Below are 26,033 nucleotides of genomic sequence, written 5' to 3' on the forward strand. Positions count from 1 at the left end.
TCGAAATTGTGATGATTTGAAACAATAAAGCTCTCATGGTTAGGTTATAGTGAAATAAATTCGAAATTTTCGAATGGCAACATCCACATTTTATCCTGTGCAAAAATGATCAGCGCATTGAAAAAGCATAAATGGCGTTGAAACTTTACGCGTATGGCCACGAAATTGCAAAGTTACGGGAGATGATTATCTCCAAAGTGCTGCTGCAGCATTTGCCGAACACATGTAGCGACGTGTGGAGGAGCAACATCTTGCGTCTATACAATGCCGTTAATGACATTTCGCTGCTGCAATTCTGGATTTACATAATTCTGCAACATTGCTGCATTGTTGCAATCTGCAACATTGTTGTTGTTGGAGGGCTTGCCATGGAACATGTTTTAATTCTTGTGGAAGTGACTTATTGAAAGAAGTACGAACCGAGAACGAATATACTTGCTGTGCTGCACCACACAGCCATTTTAGTTTCGTGTAAGAGCGCTGGTGCCACTCCGTGATGATTTTCTTCAGCCCAGTGAACCCAGTTCTTGGAGTTTACGCTGCCAGTTAAGAAAGAATGTCTCTCATCCGTCCATCCTATCCGCAGCGGCCACCTGCTGTCTTCATCATATCTGATAAGGAAAAAATTAGCCAAGGCGTCTTCGCGTTGCAAAATCTGGGCATGTTTTACGCCGGAAATGTTTTTCATACGTGTATCATTCCAACCCTAATTATGTTTTTTTAATGCGTTGATCAATTGTGCAGGAAAAACGTGGGCGTTGCCATTTAAACATTTCAAAATATTTTCACTGTAACTGTAACCGTGAGAGCTCTATTATTTTAAACTATCACCATCTCGAGCGCATCTTCTTCTTCCTCAGATTGAGTGTATAAGTTATCAGGCACCTCTGCTTTTAAACAAGACTTTGTGGCAAATGCGCCAAACCAAAAGCTCCCTAGCTCCATTTGTTTGGGTCACCCACTTTGTTTATAAAGTCTAGCAGCCCCTTAATGGAGATCAGGTGTAACTCTTTAGTAGTTAGGATACCTAAAGTAGTCAACGTTATCAGAAGTTCAAGGTAAGTAGCCTGTTCCTCTGATAAACGTTTTCCAGGATGATGCTCCTCAATGAGTACAGCTATCTTGACCACCACAAGAGCCTTCCTGAAGGTAAAACCTTCCGGTCTGTCCCTTTCGGCAGTTTCGGGGCTGTATTCTGCTTCGTCATTTTGAGATTGCTTTTTTTTCACCTTCGGATGTTTTCACCAAGGGAACTTCAGATTTTTGAACCAAAGTACCTTTGGCATTTTTCAATTCTCGGGTACGCTTCTTTTTTGGGGGCTCCGGAACTTCTCTTTTTGATTTTATCTAGAAAGGTTGTCATTATTTTAATAGCTTCTTATCCTTCTTCAGATGTTGATTGAGTAATTTGAGCAGAGGTCATTTCTACCTCACTCGATGAAGGATTCTTTTCTGCTCGTTTGATTGATTTTCTCTTAGTTTCCTTGTTTTGAGAAGAAAGGTTTACCTCAGAGGTTTCTCCTGCAAAAACAGAATTTGTAGTTTTAATGTAATTTTAAGCCATATATAAACTAGAAAAGAAAGTACAGAATAAATAGATCCACCCAGTATTGCCTGTTGTTAGGTAAGACAAAATACTCTAGAAGTTGTCAGGCATTCTAGAACCTCCGTTAAGACACTATAACCGCAGCCATAATTCGTCCTAAGCACAAACCATTGAAAAGGATCTTAATAAAAGTAAGCGATGCAATCGAAAATAATGGGGAAATACCAGATAACAGTGGTGTAAGCGATAAAACTAAGTTTAGAAATTGCTTCAGAAAATGCATTTAAATCCTCACCTTAAAGGTTTATTAGCAAAAACAGAGGTTATAGTACTTTTCTGAAGCTTCTCGGATTGAAGCCATCAACATATAAGGTATTTCTCCCATCGTCTTAGCCTTCGTGGTGTAGTGGTTTGCACGCTCAGCGCGTAATTGAGAGGTCCGCGGTTCGATTCCCGGCGAAGGCGTTGCTAATTTTTCATCTCACCGGCCTCGAAATAGCCTAATGTATTTACAAACTAATTCACACAGATTAATGATCAAGTAATAGAAAAGAATTTAGGTATCATGTTTAAATAAACGATCTCGCTGTTTGTTAGACATAAAAACATATTTATTTAATAGAATAGTATAAGATAATTAATTGAAAGTTGTGTTCTTCGGCGGGTACAATATTTTTCCATTTTTCGGGTAACAAATGGATTCCGCGATTAAAAATTTCAGGTTCTTTTGAGGTGATCCTTTCATGATGCCAGTTTTCGAGATCATTAAAAGATGTAAAGTTTTGTTCGGAAAGGCCATACTATATGGACTTAAACAAATGGTAATCGGAAGGGTCGTTCATGACCCTTCCGATTCCCAAATGGTGATATTATTCACAGAATCTTACAGAATTCGTATTCTGAAAAGCATTAGCAGTCTTCGATATTGTCACAAAGACAAAGTAATATGGTTTCCATTAATTAGAAATGAAAAATTTTTGTATTTTAATGAATTTTTTTACGTTTAAAAGATTATGATTCTAAGGTAATATAACTCCATGAGAATATTCATAACGTATTTTTAGACTTTGAAAACGTACAAATTATTTGGATGAAGTTCCTGTCAGCATACAAAATGCTATAAAATTATAAATTAAAGATATCAATTATAAAATATATTATTATCATTATATTATTAAATTAATTATAAAATATTTAACTAAAGGAAAGTCAAATTTAATAAAAAGTAGTTTTGCTTATTTGATTACTGGCAAAAATATATAACATACGAGCGAAAAAAAATCTATGCCATTAAAAATAAACTAACATGCAAAAAAAGCGTGTAAAGTAATAAATACGGAAAATTTGTCACGGAGGCTTTGCCAGATATCATTGCTAAGTGACAAGGCAACAATGAATTAATCTACAAATGCATAAATTTCATGAACTTGTAAAGTTGCGCGCTTCCAACCTGCACGCAACAAAGTGGTGACTGCTGAGAACTGGAAATAGACCAAAGTCTTGAGAAGGGTTTAAATCCCTTTTTATTCAACTTTAGAAATTACAAATGCGTGCTCTTGACGCTCACAAACTACGCCGACCCGGCGGTAAAATAAAAATAAGAAACTGAAAAAAGATAATAACAAGTGACTAACTACGAGGCTCTCTAAACGTAACTAACCTCACCGCGTTCTAAAATACAGCTGATAATTCAGCAAACTCTGAATATTACGTTGAAAGATTAACAATTTGCCGAGGCAAGCACACAGGCCGAAACGCGTGGTTCTTCAATTTCTAACTAGCCACCTTCACACTCGTGAAGTAAGAAAGCACCCTTTCGAACTCGTTTCCCTTCTATTTAACTCAGAATACTTCCGCTGATAATTTGAATCCTTGCGCTTTTTACTAAAATTTACATACTCTGGCATTGGCAATTCCAGGGGAAAGTAAGGCTTGACAGGAAAGATAGTTTAAACTTAAAATAAATGTTAGTTAAAATAAATATAAACCCTACATTTGCCGCTGCCAGAATTTGGAAAACTTGGAAGCAGGTATTACAAACGACCTGTTGAAAAGTTTCTACAATTGTGAACTAAATTTTAAGAGCTTCGTTTACATAAAAAAAATCTTCTGTCACAAAAGGTAGAATAAATTTCTGTAGATACTTATTTTAATTCTCTCTTCTTACAGCAACTTTTCCTGGACTTCAGCAATCAATCTGTTCTCTTCCTTCCAGCACCTGGAAGGAATAAGTATCAGTATCTTTCTACATACATTATAATTTACACTTTCTTGACACTGAATAAGTTTTTGTTTTTGAACGATTTATTTTCCTTAGTTACTGTTTAATTCACATTCATTCAAGTATTCAAACATGAATTTAACTTTACCCTGGCTCTCCACCATGTATAGTGTCAAACGGGAATATTCGTGTTTTAGTATTGCAACACTTCCCCTAACCACAAGTTGTTAGAATTCAACGACCAAATAGATACACCTTACTCGACATTCTACAACTCGATGAGCTACTTTAATATTCTTAAAATTCAAGTGTAGGTGGAGAACCCTACAAAACACATTCATTCTAACTTCCCCCTCATTCATCTTTAGACATGCAGGCTTTCGCTCTAAAGCATGATTTTATCTACAGTTTAATACTTAAATTTAAATTCATTGCTTTTGAGCATTTATTTTTAGCATCTAAAATTTTATGCTTCTAGACTAAATTCTACTTTTACATAACTTTGAAGTATTTACGTATATTTACAAAATTCTAATACATATGATTTTTACAATTTACCATAAAATGAATAAGAGAAAAATAAATTTTTACTTTACTCATTCTTCGCCAAGCTGGCGGCACTGAAACTAAAGTTCTTATTAATACAAGAATACGAAGTTATTTTTATCTTCGGCTAAATTTTGGCCTTAACATAACAGAATTAGTCTTTCGACCAACAGAAACTGCTTGTTCTTAGATTTTATACTTAAAGAAAATAATACTTTTGTCTTAGCTAAATAAAGTAAAACAAAACTAAGTCTCAACCGAGACACATTAACTTCCGTCAAAACATAGAACTTCGTATTTACGCATAACATTTCGGAACAAAAGAAAAAAAAATATAGAAGATTTTAACTTATCTTTGAGTTTTCGATGATTGGAACTCCGACATCCTTTTCTGGCAGAACTGCTCCCACGTTATAGGTTTCATCGACGTCAGTCTTCTCCTTAGTGTCCTCCGAGTGTCATCCACGTTACTCTTTCTTTTTCGCTCTCTGCATGCTGGCATTTGGAGTGGTAGTCGTTGGGTTGCCGTCTTTTCCGTTTTTCCCCTGGACGGCTGGTCTTGGCGTCCTCCGGTCTGGAGTCATCCTTGAATGTCTTCTGTTGGTGGTGGTCTTTTCGTTCCTCCTGCTGTCTTTTCATTTTTGGGAACGGCGGCCTTGTTTGCACCTGACTCTCTGGCCCTGGGAGCGTTGTCCTCGATGTAGAATTTCTACTGCGATACGTTGTAAGTGGTGTTTTCCTCTTTACCAAGGTTTCTTTACGCGGCGGCTTTGCTTTCTTGTTTTTCTTAAATGCTGGAGTCTGAAAGTTTTCGTTTCTTCTTTTCGGTACCGTCGCATGGGTTGTAGAAGGGCTAGGTTTCTTTTCAGTTCTCTGCTTCTTGGGTGGTGGAACGGGTGACGTTACTTCTGGACCTTCTACTTCTTTTACGCTTGAGTCCTGCAAGAAACTTTTAAGGATTTCAAAATCATTTTGATTAGAATATTTTTCCACCTGGTCGGGACTCGCTTTACAGATTTCCCCTCTCTCGTTCTTTAGGTACAATACGACTCCTTTGATTTCCTGAATTACATAGGGGCCTTCAAATTTTGGAGCTAACTTTGCAGTAAAATTGTCTGAGGCACTTGATAAAGAAAATTATCAAGATTTATTATCGAGATTTTCGTTTGTTGTTTTCGTATAAAATAATAAATTATCTATTATTTCATAGTTTTCAGCTCTATTTCTTATCCCATCGATATCTGTGTGCTCAAAGCTTTCGGGGTCTTTCAAATATGCATAGATACTTCCAAATTCAGGATCAGCTTTCAGTTCAGCGATAATTGTATCTCTAGAATCTAAAATTTTTGAAGTCAACACAGCGCATTTAAGTTCGTTGCCTTCATCGTCCAATTTTATACGAGAAAGTGCGTCAGCTACATTGTTTTCCTTACCCGGTTTATATTTGATTATTAGATAATATTCTTAGAGTTTTAAAGCGCATCTTATTAACCTGGGCGTTAGGTTTTTCCCCGAGTAAAGTCTACCAACAGCCGCATGATCCGAAAAGACTGTTACTGGCGCTTTGCCGAAATAAACTCGAAATTTGTGTACAGCCATTAATACGGCTAATGTTTCTCTCTCTGTAGCTGTATAATTCCTTTGTGTATGATTCAACGTTTTACTAAAAAATGCCAAAGGATGGCCATTTTGCATAAGAAACGCAACCACAGCATAGTCCGACGCATCTGCTGAAGAAATTTCCAGGTTTTCGTCCCCCTCCGGGAGTTTCAAAACAGGGGCATTGATAAGCGCTTCTTTTAACCTTTCGAAAGCGGTATTTGCTTCCGCTGTCCACGTGAATTTACTTTTCTTTCTTTTAATTACTAACAAGGGTTCAACAATATTAGCAAAATCTTTTATGAATGACCGATAGTAAGAACATAACCCAAGGAAAGAAGAAAGTTTCTTGGCGGTGTTGGGAGGTGGGAAATTCTTGATTGCTTTTATTTTTGAATCTTGAGTTTCTATACCCTTTTGCAAAATTATATAACCCAGATATTTAAGTTCTTTAGTTGCGAACTTGCATTTTGAGGCGTTAATTGTAAGACCGGCCTCTTTTAATAATTTAAAACCTTCTTCTAGATCTTTAATATGTTGTTCCAACGTATTACTCGTTATAATTATATCATCTAGATAGATTAAAGTCGATTTTCCTAGGACAGGCTTTAGAACAATGTCCATAGCTCTCTGGAATGTTGATGGGGCCCCACACAATCCAAAGGGCATGCTTAAAAACGCATAAGTGCCCGATTTTGTTATAAACGCGGTTTTATGTATGTCTTCGGGTCTCATAGCTATTTGATAGTAGCTAGACGTTAAGTCCAAAGTTTTATGGGCGTTATTATTTGGTTCTTTAACATTTCCTGAATATGTTCTTCTATGATTTGCTCTTTTTGTTTATCATAGCGATAAGGTTTAGTCCTACAGGGTATGTCGGCAGTTAACTGTATCTCATGCGTAACTATTTGACAACTACCAGGCCGTTCTGAAAACAAGTTTGAAAACGTACTCACCACTTGCTGGATGGCTTGACTTTCATGGTCATTCAAATGGCTACGGTCAACTTGCGGTTGTTCCACTGGTTCCACCACCCTCAGATCCATCTCCAGCACGATAGAACTTTCCTGAAAATTGAGTTTGGCTCTCGCGGCCCTTAAAAACTCCATACCTAAAATAAGTGGATTTTGCAAGTTTTTTACTACAAAAATGAATACTTTAAGGCTTTCATTTTGAACTTGTATCTTTAAAGCTAGTTTTCCGATACATCGGCCCTTAAAAATTCCATACCTAAAATAAGAGAATGTTGCAGATCTTTCACCACAAAAATTAATACTTTGAGACTTTCCTCTTTTACCTGTAAGTTTCATGATAATTTCCCGATGCAGTGACATGTTTTTCCTTGCGCCGCTATAATTTCCGTATTTTTGGTTTTAAATAATCGTACCCTATAAAAATTCTTTTTGAGGAAATTTTCACTCATAAAATTTCCTTCTGCTCCTGTATCGATGAGGGCTTTTACTGGTACATCGCCAACCAGGACTTGTATAATTGGTAACTGTGAGTTCTTTACGATGACCGTATTTAAGTGTCTTCTTTAGGGTTTTTTTCAAAACTTCCGGGGTCTGGAACCTCGCGTTCACAGGCCCCTCTACTCGTTTAAAACTTTCCTTTCAACTTCTGCCTTCTGGGTACGCGGACGTTTGTTTTCAAATTTCCTTTTTGGGCCTTGACCTTCGAGGTTCGATGAGTTAGCTTGATAGCTCTTTCCCCCATAAGAGCGGTTTGCATTTCTGGTCTGCTCATTTGAAGATTGCCTTCGGTTACTTTGAGAATACGATGCCCCTCTAGCTTTTTCCGCTATTCTGCGATTTTGAAACTTCACCGCCAATTCGAAGAGTTCCTGCAATGTGCTTGGGTTTCTAATTTCAAAGTAGTCTTGAACAGCGGGTAACAATCTTGGTAATATTATTTCAATAATCTCCGCATCGGGTTTCTTTCCATACAGCATATCCGTTAGCTTAATTTTTCGTAGAATAAAGTTCGTCAATTCTGCTGTATCCCGTTGATAGAAACTATATAGTTCGGCTTCCAGCCGTGCGCGATCTTTCACTATGGGGAAGGCCTTTACTAACGATTTTTTGAAATTTTCAAATATATATGTCTGGCTTCCAAATTCCCCTAATAAAAATTTGCCTATGTTTTTCCACCATAGCGCGGCCTGTCCTCTTAGTGCAGATGTGGCGATGGCAACTTTTTGTCTTTCGGGAACAGGGTAGAGCTGAAAGTGGTTTTCTAGACCTTCTAGAAATACCGCCACCGAATTTTTTCCGTCGAAATGGACGTTTGGCTTGATTGACGCTCTCAAAGTCTGGACCAGGTATCCAAATCCTTCCAATTTTCTTGCCATTTCTTGTTGTTTTCCCGCAGCTTTCATTCAATTTTCGGCCATTTCAGTTCGACAAGTGTTGGGGCGCCAATGTAAAGTTGCGCGCTTCCAACCTGCACGCAACAAACATGGTGATCAACAACATGGTGATTGCTGAGAACTGGAAATAGACCAAAGTCTTGAGAAGGGTTTAAATCCCTTTTTATTCAACTTTAGAAATTACAAATGCGTGCTCTTGACGCTCACAAACTACGCCGACCCGGCGGTAAAATAAAAATAAGAAACTGAAAAGAGCTAATAACAAGTGACTAACTACGAGGCTCTCTAAACGTAACTAACCTCACCGCGTTCTAAAATACCGCTGATAATTCAGCAAACTCTGAATATTACGTTGAAAGATTAACAATTTGCCGAGGCAAGCATACAGGCCGAAACGCATGGTTCTTCAATTTCTAACTAGCCACCTCTACACTCGTGAAGCAAGAAAGCACCCTTTCGAACTCGTTTCCCTTCTATTTAACTCAGAATACTTCCGCTGATAATTTGAATCCTTGCGCTTTCTACTAAAATTTACATACTCTGGCATTGGCAATTCCAGGGGAAAGTAAGGCTTGACAGGAAATATAGTTTAAACTTAAAATAAATGTTAGTTAAAATAAATATAAACCCTACAAACTTCATCCAGATCTATTTAAGAAACTTCTAGAGTAAGACAATATTCTGCAAAGATGAGGTAGATAGTAGATATTAGATGTGGTGAGATACACAGATAGTAGATATGTTTCCTGATTTTAATGTAAGTTCATTTGTGAAGAAATCCCACGTTACTCTTTCTGCTAAATCACGATTCCAAACATTTTTTTATTTCTGAATTGTGCAATTACTTGTTCGTTTCTAGAGATGTGAAACTGAATTTAAAAACTATCTAAATTTCTTTTTATTGAGTGATTGACCCCTTGGAGAGCTCTTCTGAGTATACTTAAATTCAGTAAAAACTGAAACTACGGTAATGAAATTATTCCGTTGAACATCTGTCACTATTCAAAAAAATCATGAGCTCTTGCTTTATTTTAGAATGGTTAAATAGCACTTAGTGCACTGCGGCTGTTATGTTCGTAAGTGAGGACATTGTTCCAACGGATGTGATTGCTCTTTTTCCGTGATCTAGATCTCATTCAGCGCGAATGGGAAGCTCTGAGCAAAATTATTGTAACACGTTCGTGTCGACTGGCAGCTATCCAGGCATTGAAAGAACTCACCAAGAACGTACTTTGACATGCTGTGCAAAACATACATTGTCCTTTGAAATGTCCTCTCTTATCTGTATTTCATGTACCCTCTTAGCTTTATTTAATCTCTAACAAAGTATCTCTGTGTTACAGCAGCCAGTGCTATGTAAACCACACTTAAATAAAGTGTAGTCGTATATTTTTCTACCTATTTTTGTTATTATGCTGTGTTTCTCGTCATTATCGTATAGCCCACAATATATTATGTACGCATAAAAAATAAGCAATGCAACATCCTTGGGTTTGTCGAGAACTCTCTCTATTTCGAGGGAAACAGGCTCTTCATTAGGAGAGCCTGTTTCTCTGGAAATAGAGGTTTATAAGTCCTTCTTCATCAGGAGCAAAGAAATCTGCAACAAAGAGAAAGCCGCGGTTGTATTTATACCCTACAGGAGTAAAGCGAACCATAAGACAGCGCTGTCTATTGGTAGTAATAATAACGAAAATTGAAAAATTTAATTAATAGAATTTTAAAATCGTTAGGAAGAATTGGATTGCGATTAAAGTCATTAGCTAAACAAGATAAATCTTTGTGAATGTGCAAATCCAGTTCAGGAAAACCCAGTTCACTAATGAAAGAAGCTTTTGGAAAAGTTTTGCTGACCCAAAATCAAAATTATGATTATGTTCCCAACTATGATCAGCTACCAAAGACTTATTAATTTTGCCTTTTCGGACATAAGATTCGTGATTCTGGATGCGACTCTTCAAGGCTCTTTTAATTTGGCCGATATATCTGAGACTACGCTGATACGATATGCTAGAAATTCTGCAAGAATTAAAGTCAGAAATGGAATCTTAAAGAATTAAAACTTGGATTTTATTACTAGACGAGAAAACGACTTGAAAATTGAACTTCTGGAGAATCTGTGCAATTTTGCAACAGATAGAAGGATGAAACGGAAGCACGACAAGGTTATTAATATTATTTCGAAGAGTTGAATATCTTCTTTGATAGCAAGATGAAAAGATTTTTAAAGGTCTTTATCAATGGCCACAACTGAAAATCCATCAATGAAAACTGATCTCAAATAATCGAGTTCCTTAGCAAATAAAGGTTCTCAGGAATAAACACTGATATGAAGAAAACAGGCCTTTTTTGCTTAGCTGAGTGACATGACTTAGCACGGGCACACAAAAAAATGATTACAGTAAACGGTAGTGCTGAAATAAGATTCATTGCGGATTATAAGAATATTAAAGAAGAGAAGGGTATTGTCAGTTTCAAAAAAGAACTGGATAGGTGGACCAATCAAATTTATATAAATAAAATCTGGAATAAATCTACTTTAATACCATCAAAAAAGTACACTATGTATGGTATTTCAATAACTAGCTGGCTGCTATTTAATGTAGGCAAAATTCTGAATATTCCTTGATATTAACACTCTATAATAGTAATATTATATTCTGTCTTTACAACTGCAGTATTCATTTGTTCTGCAGAATCAGTTTTGAATTTCTAATCTTGAATTACGTCCCAGTTTATAAGAAAATTTAGAGATTTCAAGACTTAAAATTATATATTTATTTTTTTGTACCGAATTAAAGTTTAAAGTTTTAAAAACCTTACGCATCGAGAAAGGAAATCTAGGAACTAGAATTTCCACGTAGCTACTTCAAAATATTTAAAAGTTATTTTTTAATAAATAAATATTATATGTTGAAGAAAACCTGAGGATTTACTTATTAACTTGCAAAATTCCACATCCGCATTTTACCTTTCAACATATATATGATATACCTTTCATAAAATTAAATAATCCATTATTTACTTCATAGATAGTTCGTCAAAACGGTTTAAACCTTAAATTTATAAAAAAAAAAAAAAAAAAAAAAAAAAGGGGGGGGGAAGGAAACACCTTTATTTTTATTTAATGATTCATGTTCATGCTCAATGCTTTATATTTCTTCCAGAATTCACAAAGGTTCTGGATGGCTCATAGGATCTCTGTGAATGCACAAAATTCTGAGCAGAGTGTATATTGAAATAGTGTATAATTCATTCGTTATGTATCTTTGAGTTTGTGAAATGCTTTAAAATGTTTCTGCTTAAGGTGATAATGCACGAACATAGAAGGTTATTTTCAAGTGCCAAGTCTAGTGATAAGGACAAACGAATAAAGATAGTTACAGTTACACATTTTACTGCAATAAAGCCCTTGACGAAAATTACATTGTGTGCTGATATTTTTATTGCTTCTTCTTGTTCCACATTTGAATCTAGAACAGAAGATTTCGGATGCATAAACCCACGCAAAAATTACATTTAAATTTCTTTAAAAATCTGAAGAAGTTTCACAGATTATTTATACACCGTGCCCACAAGAGCGTTTCCTGGCTTTTATTTTAGCTACCGCTGGTCGTAGACGTATACGTCCAGAAGCAAAGATTCATCGCTTTTTTAATTTTAAACTAAAAATATTTTAAATAACAAACTTAACTTTCTATACATTTCTCTGGTACTATACTCAAGGAACTTTTATATACTCGTTGCGTAGAGTTCCTCACTTTGTAATTACTAACTAAGTTACTGTTGGAAGTGAAGAATCTTAAAAACTTATAAGAGAATAATCGCTTGAGTTCGTGTGACAGGAAACAACAAGATAGAAGGGTAAACTAGCCCTTTATTATTCCAACTAAAATTGAACAAGTAAGAAGGGTGAAATAACCCTTTATTATTCCAACTAAGGTTTAACAAAACTCCGTCTTGGAGTGTACAATAAAGCCGACACTTCTGCTTGAACTTAAAATACGAAGAATTAACCTAAACTAATCTAAAGTAAAGAGGTATAGCCGAAGCTATCAAAATTCTAACAGAGTTGGCCCCTTAACGTTAATAGAATGCGAATCTATCAAAGGCCTAAAGTACGGCCGAGCGTGATAATAGCTTAGAGAGAGTTACCTAAAAAGGCGGACGTGTGCAGCCAGAATACCTGGCATCTCTCTCACTAAGACCGAAGAACTTCGCCGTTAAATACCGCTCTTCCTCATTATGCATTCAGACGTGATTCTAAAACTACGTTCTGGTCGAAACTGGTAAGTTGAAGTTAAGAATTGATATTAAAGGAACTTTAACAGTTAATTTAAAGAAATTTAACTATTAATAAAATTAACGTAATCCTTACAGTTGTAAAATATAAAACATAGACAGTTTGATTCTCGTAAAACATAACTTGACCGAGATATTTGATTTCAAAATTTGTGATATTTAATGCCACTTTGAATTTGCATTAAGGGGTTGGTAAATAAATAATTAGAATAATTTGAGGTTCAAATTGTTTCCTGTCAAAGCCATATAAGTTTTAAAAATCGAAAAATACATTATTTACATTCTCATGAAGTTTTATTACTTTAGAACTATAATCTGGCTTGCATCTGGTTTCTAGAACACGAAAGCTAAAAGTTTCTAGAGATAAGATCTCCATTTTGGGAAAAAAGAAAGAAAATGAAATTATACAGATTAGTGTTGTTCTCAGTAATCTAAATAAAAATATTCATCATATAATTTGTTATCATCAGAAATCTTTCTCTTATCAGTAATTTTTAGAAACGTACACAAAGCGTATTTTTTGTGTACTTACTACTAACTTGTTTTACGTGTTACTTGTACGTATTATTAACTTGTACTTACTACTAACTTGTTTTACGTATTACTTGTACGTATTACTAATTTGTTACTTGTTTTACGTAAACGTGCTTTTAGTAACGTTTAGTAAGTACAACCGTATTTTCAGTATAGCAAACATTTAGCTCTGCAGTATTTGTGCATATATTATTATACATATTTATATTAGTTATCATTATGTCAGATCGATCGGTTGAAAACAATTAATCCGAAATCTTTAAAGGTGCATTTCGCATTTATACGTCTTTAACAGCAAACCACATTAAGGAAAAAAGTAGCAGATTTAAGGCAAATTATATCATAAAAAGCATAGAAATTTCAAGATTTTGATCTCTGCTTTGCAAGCTTGAATTAAATTTCATATTGGCGTTGAAACTTTACACCAGATTTCTTACGTATTTATTTATTTATTTTTTAATTCTTATATAACTACAGCGTAGTCTCCAATATACAGATATCTAACTCACAAAATAAAAAATTAAACACTGAGATACCTAAAAAAATATAGAATGGTACCTCAGCATCTAAAAATAGCGCTAAACAACAAAAGCAAAATTCTTATCAAATTTCTTTCGTACCGGAAATGCAGAAAACATTCGAGCTTGTCAAGTCATTTGTTCTAATGTAAGAAACGCATCGATATACTGTGACAGGAAAAAATCATCTTATGCAAAATGCAGGAGCATCTGCGTCTTTCTTATCACATCGTAAATCATATTACCTGCCTGAAAGACGTGCATTTATCAAGCAACGAAAATTGACGGTAGGCTCTCTCTTTTAGTTTAAAGAGCCGCTGGTGTTTAATGCTCACGATAACTAACTGAAGTGGAGTGATCTTACAGAACAAATGAAAGAAACGAAAGATTTTGCACACATATATATTTCCTTTTTTATTTATAACATTTATTCATTCAAAATAACCGTATGTAAAATTGGTCGATGCTATGAGAAGTAAGGTATATAGATAAAGATGTCTGCAGTTATAGTCATGGAAAATGTTAAATCTATAACTGAATTCCCAAGTGTAATCTAACGATTACCTTGTACTCTATTGAGATTAAAATGATGTTTCATAAAATTAGATGCCATAACTTTGACATATTTCATTTGAAATAATAAATGAATTAAAAAATTAATTTCCTATTCTTAACTATTTGTTAACTATTTACAAAAGATTGACTAATTTATAAATCTGAAAGTGTGGCATTACTGTAACAATATGAATGTATTTATGATTATTTGATAATTATAAGTTAAAATTCCGAATCGATAAAGTCTAATGGTTTCCATTAAGAAATCACGATTGTGACGATATTTAATAGATATTAGTTCAACGCTAAAATTATGATAAGGCTTGTTTAAAAAAGACTTATGATAAGATCTTTTTGTAAGAACACAAGGGAACAAATAAATATGAAATTTAGTTGAAGTAAATAAGAGTTATCCTGTTTCACAAAACCTTTCCTAGATAAACTTTCTAAGTTCTTTTTGTTTTTTAAATAAATTTATCTTTTACTGAAATTTTCCTCACTGAACCTGCTCAGTATTTAAAATACTTTGATAAATTTACCTATTACTGTCGATACCGTATGAATTCTTGACAATAGTACGTAGTAAGAAATAAAGAATAGCAAACAGGACAAGTGTAAAATTGACAAACGCATTTTTTTAAATAAACGAATATTTCTTTGCAGTTTGGCTCCCCAGACGTAATTAATTACTATTCAGCGTAAATTTATGCCTGCAAAAGGATTAAAAGTTATAGTCAAGTAACTAAACACACATGGAATTAAATGCATAATTTAGTGAAGTAATAATAATAAAAATTTGTTTGTTGCAGCCAACTAATTACAGCAACTAGTACTAAATCACCAAAAAGAGAAAAAATTATCAATCAGCAGTTTTGTTTAAGCTACTAGATAAACAATTGATTGTAAACAACTAAAAGATAAACAGTTAAAATACGCAAGCCTGCCTGACTAAAAGAATAACTAATAGTCGCACATATACACACAAAATGGTTGATAAATGAAACCTAAAGTCGAATTATTAAACGCATGTTGCTCTAGAGCATTCAGTGAGGACACCTAGACATGAATCAAATATTCGGTAATGAAATTTATCACAACTGGCAAAAGAAAGCGAAGGAATTACATGTATCAAATGAAAAAACAAGTGTAATTATCGAAGAAATCTTGCTTGTTTTAATTTATAATACAAACATATTGGAAAACCACATTTTTCTTTTAATATAGAATATAAAGAGCATTAAAAGATTAAAGAGCGTTAAAGTATTCAAATATAAAATATATATTTAGAAAACTCTGTCTTTTTACCATATATTATTCCTTCTTTTTAAATGACGAGGTTGTATAGAGCAATATTTGAAGACTACGAATTTTTATTAATGCTTCGTCTTCTATAAGCATATCTTGCGTGATGCTTTTGGCCCTTTATGATGTTTTTTCCGTTCAGCATTTTTCCCCGCGATATTTTCATCGTGGCATTTTTACCGGATGCTATATAGTCAAGATTCACCGGTCGGGTTTTCTCGAAACTTTCAATTCCCGCTTCCGACTATACTTCTAAAATATGTAGTAGGCCCAGTGGAATTTTTAGTGGTTTCTAGAAAGTAGTTAAACTTTTCAAAGCGGAAAAACGGGCATTATGACAGTCTGAACATCAGTGTGGTTTCTTTTAAATGGAAATATAGAAGAGCAGCGTGGAAAGATTTCTTGATAAAGTACTCAGCCGAACAGAATATGCAAACAAACAGTTGTTAAGATTGGCAAAGAGACTATTTGCGATATAAGACTTTAATATTTAAATATAATTTTTAATGGTGATCATTGAGATGATTACTATATAGAGTTACGGTTATATTGGTTCGAGTAGGTTGTAAGGTTTACCATAAGTTTTTAACAGTTGCAGAGACATTAGATTAATTGGAAAAGCCGGAGAGATGAAAAATGAGCAAACGCCTTCGCCGGAAATCGAACCACGGAATACCGCCCAGCGTGCAGAACCTTTACACCACGAAGGCTCTCTAGGAAAGCGGGAGAAGCACTTTATACAGTTATCTTTAGTTAAAGCTATTTTCCCGCCTAATTTCAGCTTACAATTTCCTACCAGAGTGTGTTTTTAGAGTCGCGGTTAATGCAAATGAGTAAGAGTGGAATTTAAGTCGAAGTTCCACTGACTTTGTTAGAGAACCTCAGAGTTTCTGACTTTTCGCCTCTTGGCTACGTCTCTCTCAAAGCTATTACTAAGCTCGGCCGTATTTCAGGCTCTTGATAACTTCGCAAGATTATTTGATACTTAGGGGCCAACTACTTAGAATTTTGATAGCTTGGCTATATCTTCTTATTTAAGCATTAGTTAAGTTTTATTTCTTATTGCTTTGAGTTCAAGCCCAAGTAGAGGCTTTGCTGTAAGCTCTGAGAAAGGAGCCGATTGTTCAATTCTTATTTTGAATAATGAAGGGTAATTAACCCATCTTGAGTTTTACCTCTCTGTTCCCGAACTCAAGCGATTATTCGTTTATCTGTTCACGAGGCTCCTACACATTTATCTGTTAGATAAAAGGATGGAACCCAAAAAGTGTTCCTTTTTTAAAAAAATTTAATGTTAAATTTTTTGTTAACATATTAAACTACAGTCTGAAGAATTCAGATTCGCTTTGATTTGAAGTTTTCTTGCTTGTTTTGAACTCCATTCTTGGCGTTATTTTTATTTTATCCAGAAGTTTTAGCATAGATAACCATAAAATTAAATAATAAAAACTAAAAATAAATTAAATTACAACGAAGCAACAAATTGATAAAAGTTATCAGTCTGATGCATTTATAAAATAATGAATTTGAGCTTATATCAATTAAATATGTTATTAAAAAGTAAAATATTTATGTTATTAAAAGGTGTGTTAATTGCTTTTAAATTACTCACATAGTTGTTAATGACTCTAAATGCAAATCTGAAAGATAAATTCAAGAGCATTTCCAAATGGCAACACTCTGTGAGAACAGACAACGCGCAATTGTAAGGAAAAAAAAATTGCAGGTTTTACATTTCGCACAGTGGCACAGGGCATTAGTTTAATAAACGTGCTTGTTTTTTTACAGTAACTGAAAACAGTAACTTTTTACAGTAACTTTGTATGGTTTTTTACAGTAACTGAAAATAACACACCTTATTTAAGAATTAATATTGTATTTTAAAACGTATGATTTTGCATTTAGAGTTGGTAAAAGAGTCTTAAAACTTCTATATTGATGCTTTATTTTTTGTATTCATGTTTATATTGTTGTTTATGATATCCTGAAAACGTTTTGATAGGTTTTCAAAGCCTTCGGCCCAGAAAATTGGTGGCCGTGAGTGCAAAAACAGATCAACCCATTTCAGACGTCCTGTGAAGAATGGAAGATAGCACCAGAAAGATGTCGCTGCAGGTGTGAAAGAAGGTAGAAGTTCGAAGGAGCGATGTCGGGGATAATATGGTGGATGTGAAAAATTATCCTATTCGAGTCCGTACAGAGTCCATGTGGTGAATGTAACCATATGTGATCTTGCATTATCTTGATGGAACATTACTGTTTTGCGCCGAAACACAGTTCCATGTTTCTCATTCATAGCAGCATCAACAACAACTCATAGCAGCAAACAACATCTCGCTGTACACCTTTACGGTCAATAATCTTACCTTTTTCAAGATACCTTTTGTAGATAATACCACGGCAATCCCGCCAGATAAAAAATATGATCTTTTGGTTAGTCAAACTGCGCTTTAAAACGCTGCCGGCGGGCTCACCGGTTGCAGACCATCCCTTTTTGGCCTGCGTTGTTGAAGTAAATGCACTTTTCATCACAAGTTATGATAAGGTCCCCAATTTTGCCCTTGCGTTGATATTCGAGCAGATTAGTGCAGGCCCGAACACATCTGTCCTTATCTGCTCCAGTCAGCTCATGCGGTACCCAGCGACTAAACTTGTACGTCTCGTTTATGAGATGCATTTCGCGACTAATGAACATGGCAGTAACATCTAACTTTTTAGCAAGCTCCCGAGTGGTTGCATACTAATCTTCTTCCAGAAGTTCTCACAGGCGAGACTCATTAGCATCAATAGGCCGGCCAGAGTTCTTTGCTTCTTGAATGTCCTTGTTTTCGAATCTCCGTTTCCAAACTTTCATTGTGTCTATGATACAACATTAGTGCCTAAAGCTGTACACATGATTTGGTGGCATTCTACAGCTGATATATTTCAGCAGAACTGGAAGTAAATGATGGTTCTAATCTGGTAGCGTGATAGTTCCATTTCGGACACCTTGCAATTAATGATAACGATATTTTTTACAAATTGCACAACACAGTGTTCTAAAGCAAGTCTCTTTCTTTCAAATGCTAAAAGTCGTTTGACAAAATATGATTGAACATACCAAACCCGAACTGTTTGGACAAACGTTATTTGCGGAGACAGCATACTTTTGTTAAAACCCGATGCTTTGAGTTACAAATAAATGTTTAGAACATTCAGCTAATATTTCGAAACACCCGAAAAATACAAAGATCTTGAGATATCTCCCCATATATTCCAGATTAATTGTAAATTGGTTTTAGTCATCAAGTAAAGGCTAAATTCTATAAAATTCAATATAAATAACAAATTTATCGGAGTATTAATTACGGTAATAAAAAATTAAAATTTCATCTCAGAAAAACAATCGGAAATTTAATCACAAAAAACGTTAATTTCTATCAACAAGTTAATGTTTTAGTAGTAATCTGATATTTAAAGGCAAAACTGTTATGCACTTCTCTGTCTATTTAATACTGAACCAAATAACACAAATCTGCATAATGTTTATTTTTTAAACCGAAGAAATGTTATCATATGAAATTCTCTTGAAATTTGAAAATTCAAATTTTACTAACCATTAAATTCAAGTAAGGAACGATAAATTCAAGTAAAGAAACGATAAAATGCGCTTTAAGGTGCAGAGACAGTAGGTAATTTTTAGCAGGGAGACATGAAAAATGGGCAATGCCCTCGTAGGGAATTGAACCTGGACTCTCAAATACACGTCAAGTGTGCTAACCGTTGCACCACGAAGTCGTGCTTGAAAGAGGGAGAAAATACCTTATATACTCCCCTTTTAAAGGGCATGCTGGAATTAGAGAGAAAATACCTTATAAAAGAGCAAATTTACTTCTGAAAAAAAAAAAAAAAAAGAAGAAACAATGCATTTTAGCTCGAAATCCAGTGAGATGATTTATGTGAACTTAATCGCAAAAATCTAGTGCTCATTAAATTTTAATATTGAAAGGCGTATATCCTTATTAGTATATTGTTGCGTGCTGTGAGTTCATGGTATGCTATTTGAATAAGTGAGTCATGTGAAGAAACTAAACTTAAAAGGTAAAATTTTTAACATGAGTTGAATACCGCAGATCACCAAAATAGTGATATATTCAATCGCAAAATAGTCACACGATTCATAACTGATATGGACTAACGAAAAACTTTGATCAAGTGGGAGGGGAAGGGGAATACTTCTGAAAGCTACCAGAAAAATCTCTTCTAGGGCTTCCGAAACGCCTAAAATTTATCTTTCGAAGACTTCAAGAGAATTTCCAACTTGACAAAAAATCGCCAAATGTCTCCAAGAACGTTTTGACGCCAAATTTTGTAGATGATTGTTTGGACATATCTTTGTACATTTGTTTAATTTATGCTTAGAATTCCAACGTCAATCAACATAGAACTTAACACCCTGCAAAATAACACAGTAGAATAAAAGTATGTAAACGAAGGAAATAGCTATACTTTTAAAAAAACATAAAATACACTCTAAATAAGCACAACATAATTTCACAAAACACGATAAATGAATAAGTAAATAAAAACAATGCACGACAATATAAAAGACCTAAAATATAAATTACAAATAAATAAACAGCAATATTTACAAAAATTTACAACAATATTACATGTGCGAATTTTTAAGTTGAAATCGTAAATAAAAAGCCAAAATGAAAAATAATTTATTTAAATGGCGTTGTTATCGAATATAACACATTTTCCTGCATATTTGTTATGCAGTCTAAAACAACTATTGTTGTGTAGCGAATTTAATTTAATTAAGTGATTCATAAAAATCAAAATTTTAATTTGTATTTATTCAAAATTTTAGCTACACAACAAGTGGTTATATTCTTTTATTTGGCTTATTAATTCTAGTGTAATCTATTTCGGCTATTCGAGTTTACGCGAACTGCGTCTTCAATCTTGTACCCGCAGACAATGGATTTAGGTGAACTTTTCGTGTAATAAACTCAGTTTTTAATGTCAAAAATTAATTTGATTTCTTAGTATTTAATATCATTAGTTGCAGAAAAATTAGCTCTTTAATTTGACATAACTTTCGTTTTTCTAACTTCAATTGCATTGCAGTTATGAGCTTTAATTAGTAGATTTTTTCCGTTTGCCTGTGATTTCGCTTGTGGGGGGATGAAATGCCCAAAAATGTTATGTGCTTTTGAATTTACCTATATTTTACCTAAGGGACCCTACAAGTTGACCATAACATCTAAAATAAAAACTCAATTCAACAATAAGATACTAGTACCAATAAAATTGAAAGTTGCGTGGTGCTTATTCCGGATTAACCCTTAAAATCAATTGAGTAAAAGACTGGTAAAAATCATGAGCACACAAAAATAATTTAACCATTGAATGATCTAGAAAAACTTATTTATTTAATTCTTATGCATTTAGTATATCCATTTCTTAGAAAATCAAAACAAATTCAAACAGTTCAGTACTATTGAGTTTTCAATCCATACTCTTACTGAGTAATATTACCTTAGCCTTTGAATCTCTATTAAATTTACCTTTACAATCTAGTAAGCATATCAGACATAAACTATGAATAAATGAACTATACCCTCCCCGGAGAGAAAAAAAAATAATTTAACAAGTTACACGATCCACAAAAAAAAAAAAGGAACACTTCACACAGAATAATCAATACTAAAAAAATAAATATATAGCATACTATTGCACTCAATACCATCAATTAAAAATGGATAGTTTTAGTTATTGCACATAATAATTTTCTATTTTCTTTTTTCAGTATAGTTTAACCGGATAGATGTTAAGTGGTTACGCTATTATAATCCTACAAACAAAGTTAATCCCTGAGAGGAGCAAAGAGGCTCAAATAATGATACTACTATACATCAATCCTCACCAAGCAGGAACTCCAAAAGTTGAATTACATAATTTTCATGAAGAACTTATTATTTTTTTTTACAATTAAACTAGGTTACAATAATTTAAATAAGGTTATAATTCCTTAATCAATCTAATACTTTACTTAATCGACACTCAAAAATGATTTCAAAAATGATTGATAAACTATGAGTTAGGTTAAATTTATCAAGTAGAAAAAAAATTAATGCTCAACAAATCAAATTAATTCAATCATTTAACTGCAGAATTCTATAACATTTAACTAACCAGGAAAGAAAACATAAAAAATAACATATCTGGTCCACTGGCAATCAGGTGCTGAGTAGCAGGAAAAATCAAACCATATGAAAGAAAAATGTCCCTTGAAGCTCAGGAGGAAAGCGGGCTGCATGTTGAAGGAAAAGTGTTCGTCGAGTAAATGGAGTTATGCCGAAGGAGTTTCTAGTTGATACAGGATGAACAAAGGAGGTTCCAATATTGTAGGAAAGTTGAAATACTGTCAAGGATTTGGAGATACGAGTTGTCAGCAAGGAGGAAAATTTCAGAAGAAATCTGTCGGTGGAAAAAAGCGAATCCGTTCCCTATGGTCGTAGAAGCAACGGGTGTTGACCAACCAAATTAAAACATTCTATTTTCAGAGTGAGCAAGAGGCTAATGAAGCATTTCTATGGTATCTTAGAGGACATCCAAACTCAGCATTCTATGATAGAAATCTAGGTGGTGGCATTTTTCTAGTAGACATTTTTCTGCATTATATTTCTTGAGAACTTAAATGAAAATACACAAACACACACCCCCCCAAAAAAACTGATGAAACGAAGAATTAGGACATTGATGCCCGTAAACCAGGGCCCGCGGTCAAGGCGCAGAGGGACGAGGCCCGTATTTCTATTGTGAAGAAATCTTATTTCCTCGGCAGAATCAGCTGCCGTCGCGTACAGCATCAGAAAGCTATTCAATGGGCAGCGAAGTGTCAAAAAAGGTGTGCTCGTCCCCCAAAACACCCCGTTAAAAGGGAGGACGCCGGACTGCCAAGTTGGCACAACTCACTCCTCGCCAAAAGTTAAAACATCAGCAACTACAGCATTCCCTCATGTTAGCAAACTCGCCAAATCCGCCACTTTGAAACCCCAAAGGAAATTCGAAGTCGACTAGCCGCCGCCAAAATAACCACGCTTCGTGGAAGGGGAAACTTGGAATTTCAACAACCCTGCAAGCAGTCCCAACGAAAGAACGCTAAAACTCGAAAAAAAGCGACAATTCTACCGGAAAAGGCATTTCATCCCACCACAAGCGAAATCACAGGCAAACGGAAAAAATCTACTAATTAAAGCTCTTAACTGCAATGCAATTGAAGTTAGAAAAACGAAAGTTATGTCAAATTAAAGAGCTAATTTTTCTGCAACTAATGATATTAAATACTAAGAAATCAAATTAATTTTTGACATGAAAACTGAGTTTATTACACGAAAAGTTCACCTAAATCCATTGTCTGCGTGTACAAGATTGAAGACGCAGTTCGCGTAAACTCGAATAGCTGAAATAGATTACACTAGAATTAATAAGCCAAATAAAAGAATATAACCACTTGTTGTGTAGCTCAAATTTTGAATAAATACAAATTAAAATTTTGATTTTTATGAATCACTTAATTAAATTAAATTCGCTACACAACATCCCTCCTATGATCGGGGTCGGACCCACAGACAATGGAAAAGGTTTACATAAGTTACTAAATACGAAGAAAAAAAATCATAGTATGTGATGGTACCACATGTTAATCACAAGAAGGATACATATACCTATTTACAATTAATCGTACCATGAGTCATGGTTAGCAAATATAAATCCTACCAAAATCAATGGTTCGCAAATCCAAAGTCCTACCATAATTGGTTAGCAAAATCAAATCCTGCCATAATTGTGTGGTTAGCAAAAATCCATTCGTGAACCGAGCAAGAGGGTCAAGAAGTGTCCCTGGCACACAATAAGCATACATCAAAACAAAAATAAAAGTGTTGTAAAACAACACGTGGCACGCCCTAAAATAAGATGTGTAAAGTAAAATGTAAAAATCACGAAACCCCCAAAAGGCAAATCAAGTGAAAAGTGGGTAAACAAACAAAATCTATGTAAATAAACAAACACCATTGAGTATACGAGTGTTCAAAGCAAAACAATTCAAGAGCTACTGGCGCTTGACACAAAATGTAAACAAACTAAGTTCTTGCAATCACCAATTGAAGTGACAATACCAACTCAAAAGTACGTTTAAGGAAATGTGTATTGTATAAATCATAATTTTCCCTAACACACATAATTTCACTTCCCTAAGAACTGACACCCCACCAATACGAGAGGGCACACGAGTAAACACCGCGACTGTAGAGCGCAAACTAAACTACTAATAAATCATTGGCAAAAGAAATTAAAGTGAGTTGCACTAATATGAACAGAAGACAATCACCACGAAGTGTTGGCTGGAAAACTATCTAGTCAAAATTCTAACCGAAACAAATCCCGACTACCATGGCTAAGGGATTTCAAGAGGAAAAAAAAATTTGAACTTAAGAAGTGGAGAAAAGGCGGGGACCAGCCCAGCAAACCTCCAAAAAAAAAAAAAAAACAGGCTATTGAGACTAGAAAGTTCCAAACCAAGACAACTTGATCACAACTTCGCATGCCAAAACATGTAAAATCCAAATGCAACACTCGACCAAGGATAAGCCAAGAAGACTACACAACTATACTAATTGATTACAAAATTTAGCTACATAGAATACAATTACCAGAAACAAATAATAATTTAACCAAAATTGTATATAAAACACATTATATTCTCAAAATATTTCAATTCACTTTTTTAGACGCAAAACCATGTGTATCTCTAGGCCTTAGATTGTAAGGTGAATCGTGTGACGAGTTCTTTACATTATCTGTCAAAATTGAGTCATCCTTTTGAAGTGTGGGAAAAGTAATTCTCTCTGGTACCTTCGTGAGTGTCTGTCCACGTGTATCGTCTGAATCCGATCAGGATTTGTAATTGAAGAGATTTTATAGTTGACTTTAGTCACTGTCTCAATAACCCTGAAAGGTCCCTGATTCAATTTAGAGAGTTTTCTAGCCATACCTGGCTGACCTACAGGAGTGTATAAATACACCAAATCTCCCACTTTTATGTCCTTATCATGAGAATTCTTTGCACGTAAATTTTCTTGCTTATCAGCAGCCTACGTTAAATTCTGATTGACTAATTTAAAGGCCTTTTGTAATCTCAAAACCAAATCTTTAGAATAGTTGTTTGTGTCATCATAAGTTCTAAAATTGGTTTGCAATAATAAATCAATTGGTAAACACAAATCCCTGCCATATAAAATAAAAGCTGGACATTCCTGAAGTGCACTATGACGACCAGTTTTGCGTGCCAATAAGGTAAAAGGCAGATGTCTATCCCAATCCTCCTGAGTTTGAGAAACCACGTGGCTAAGTGAATTAATTAAAGTGGCATTTAATCTTTCAACTACACCATCAGACTGTGGATGATAACTCGTAGTAGTATGTTTAGTAACCCCCAATTTCTTATAAACTTCCATTATAGCTTGAGAAATAAAATTAGTATCTTTATCTGTAACAATGTGTTGAAGTACACCATGAGTTGAAATAAATTGTTCTAATTTCTCAATTATTGGATATGGATGTGGTGCCCTGCAAAGGATAAGCTTCAGGCCATCGTGAAAAATAGTCAGTTGCGACCAAAATATATCTGTTGCCTGCCATAGTAACTGGAAGGGGACCCACTATACCATCGCAATTCGCTCAATGGGACGGGTAGCCATAGGCATTCTCACAAGGGGAGCCTTATGAGCAGGTCTATGACCCCTCCTCTGGATACAGGAGTGACAGGACTTAATGTAATTGTGCACCTGTTTATGCATACCCTTCCAGAAAAAAGACTTTTGAACCCTATGAAGTGTTCTGTGATAGCCTGAGTGTGCAGCAGTAGGAGAATAATGATGCTCCTGCAAAATTCTTAAGACTAGTGTTTTAGGAACAACTAGTCTATCTTGTTTCTGCCAACGTGACTTGGGTTTCTTGTATTTGCAATACAAAACATCTTCCTTTACAAAAAATATCTGAAAATTAGGTGTAACAGACTTATTATTCTTAAGATCATTTACAATCTGCTGGGAAGAAGGATCAGAAGCTTGTTCTTTTTTGAATAATTCCAACAATTCAGGAGTAATGGAAGTTTGAATTAACTGTGTAACATTTACTGCTCTAGATAAATAGTCTGCTGTTAAATTTAATCTACCAGGTTTGTGAACAATCTTATAATCAAACTGGGATAAACCCATAATCCAACGTGCAATTCTAGAAGTGGGATCTTTAAGTTTTAAAACATGAGATAATGAAGCTTGATCAGAATATACTGTAAATGGTTTACCAAGAAGATATTGTCTAAAATGTGCAGTGGCCCAAACAACTGCCAAAATTTCCCTCTCTACAGTACTATAATGTGTTTCAGGACCTTTTAATTTTCTACTAGCATAACAAATTGGATGTTGGAAACCGTTAGAATCTTCCTGACACAAGACAGCACCCAGTGCATAATTAGAAGCATTAGTA

At 34.6% G+C, this 26,033-nt stretch overlaps 1 protein-coding gene across 6 annotated transcripts in view; it reads right to left on the reverse strand.

Moving 5' to 3' along the window:
• Positions 1 to 26,033, reverse strand: part of LOC118179667 (glutamate-gated chloride channel-like) — a 683,063-nt gene that overhangs the window by 59,345 nt on the left and 597,685 nt on the right. The window lies entirely within an intron of this gene.

Source organism: Stegodyphus dumicola, chromosome 1 (assembly GCF_044657685.1).
Source record: "Stegodyphus dumicola isolate Sdum_Otavi_A_Nest chromosome 1, ASM4465768v1".
Taxonomy (NCBI): domain Eukaryota; kingdom Metazoa; phylum Arthropoda; class Arachnida; order Araneae; family Eresidae; genus Stegodyphus; species Stegodyphus dumicola.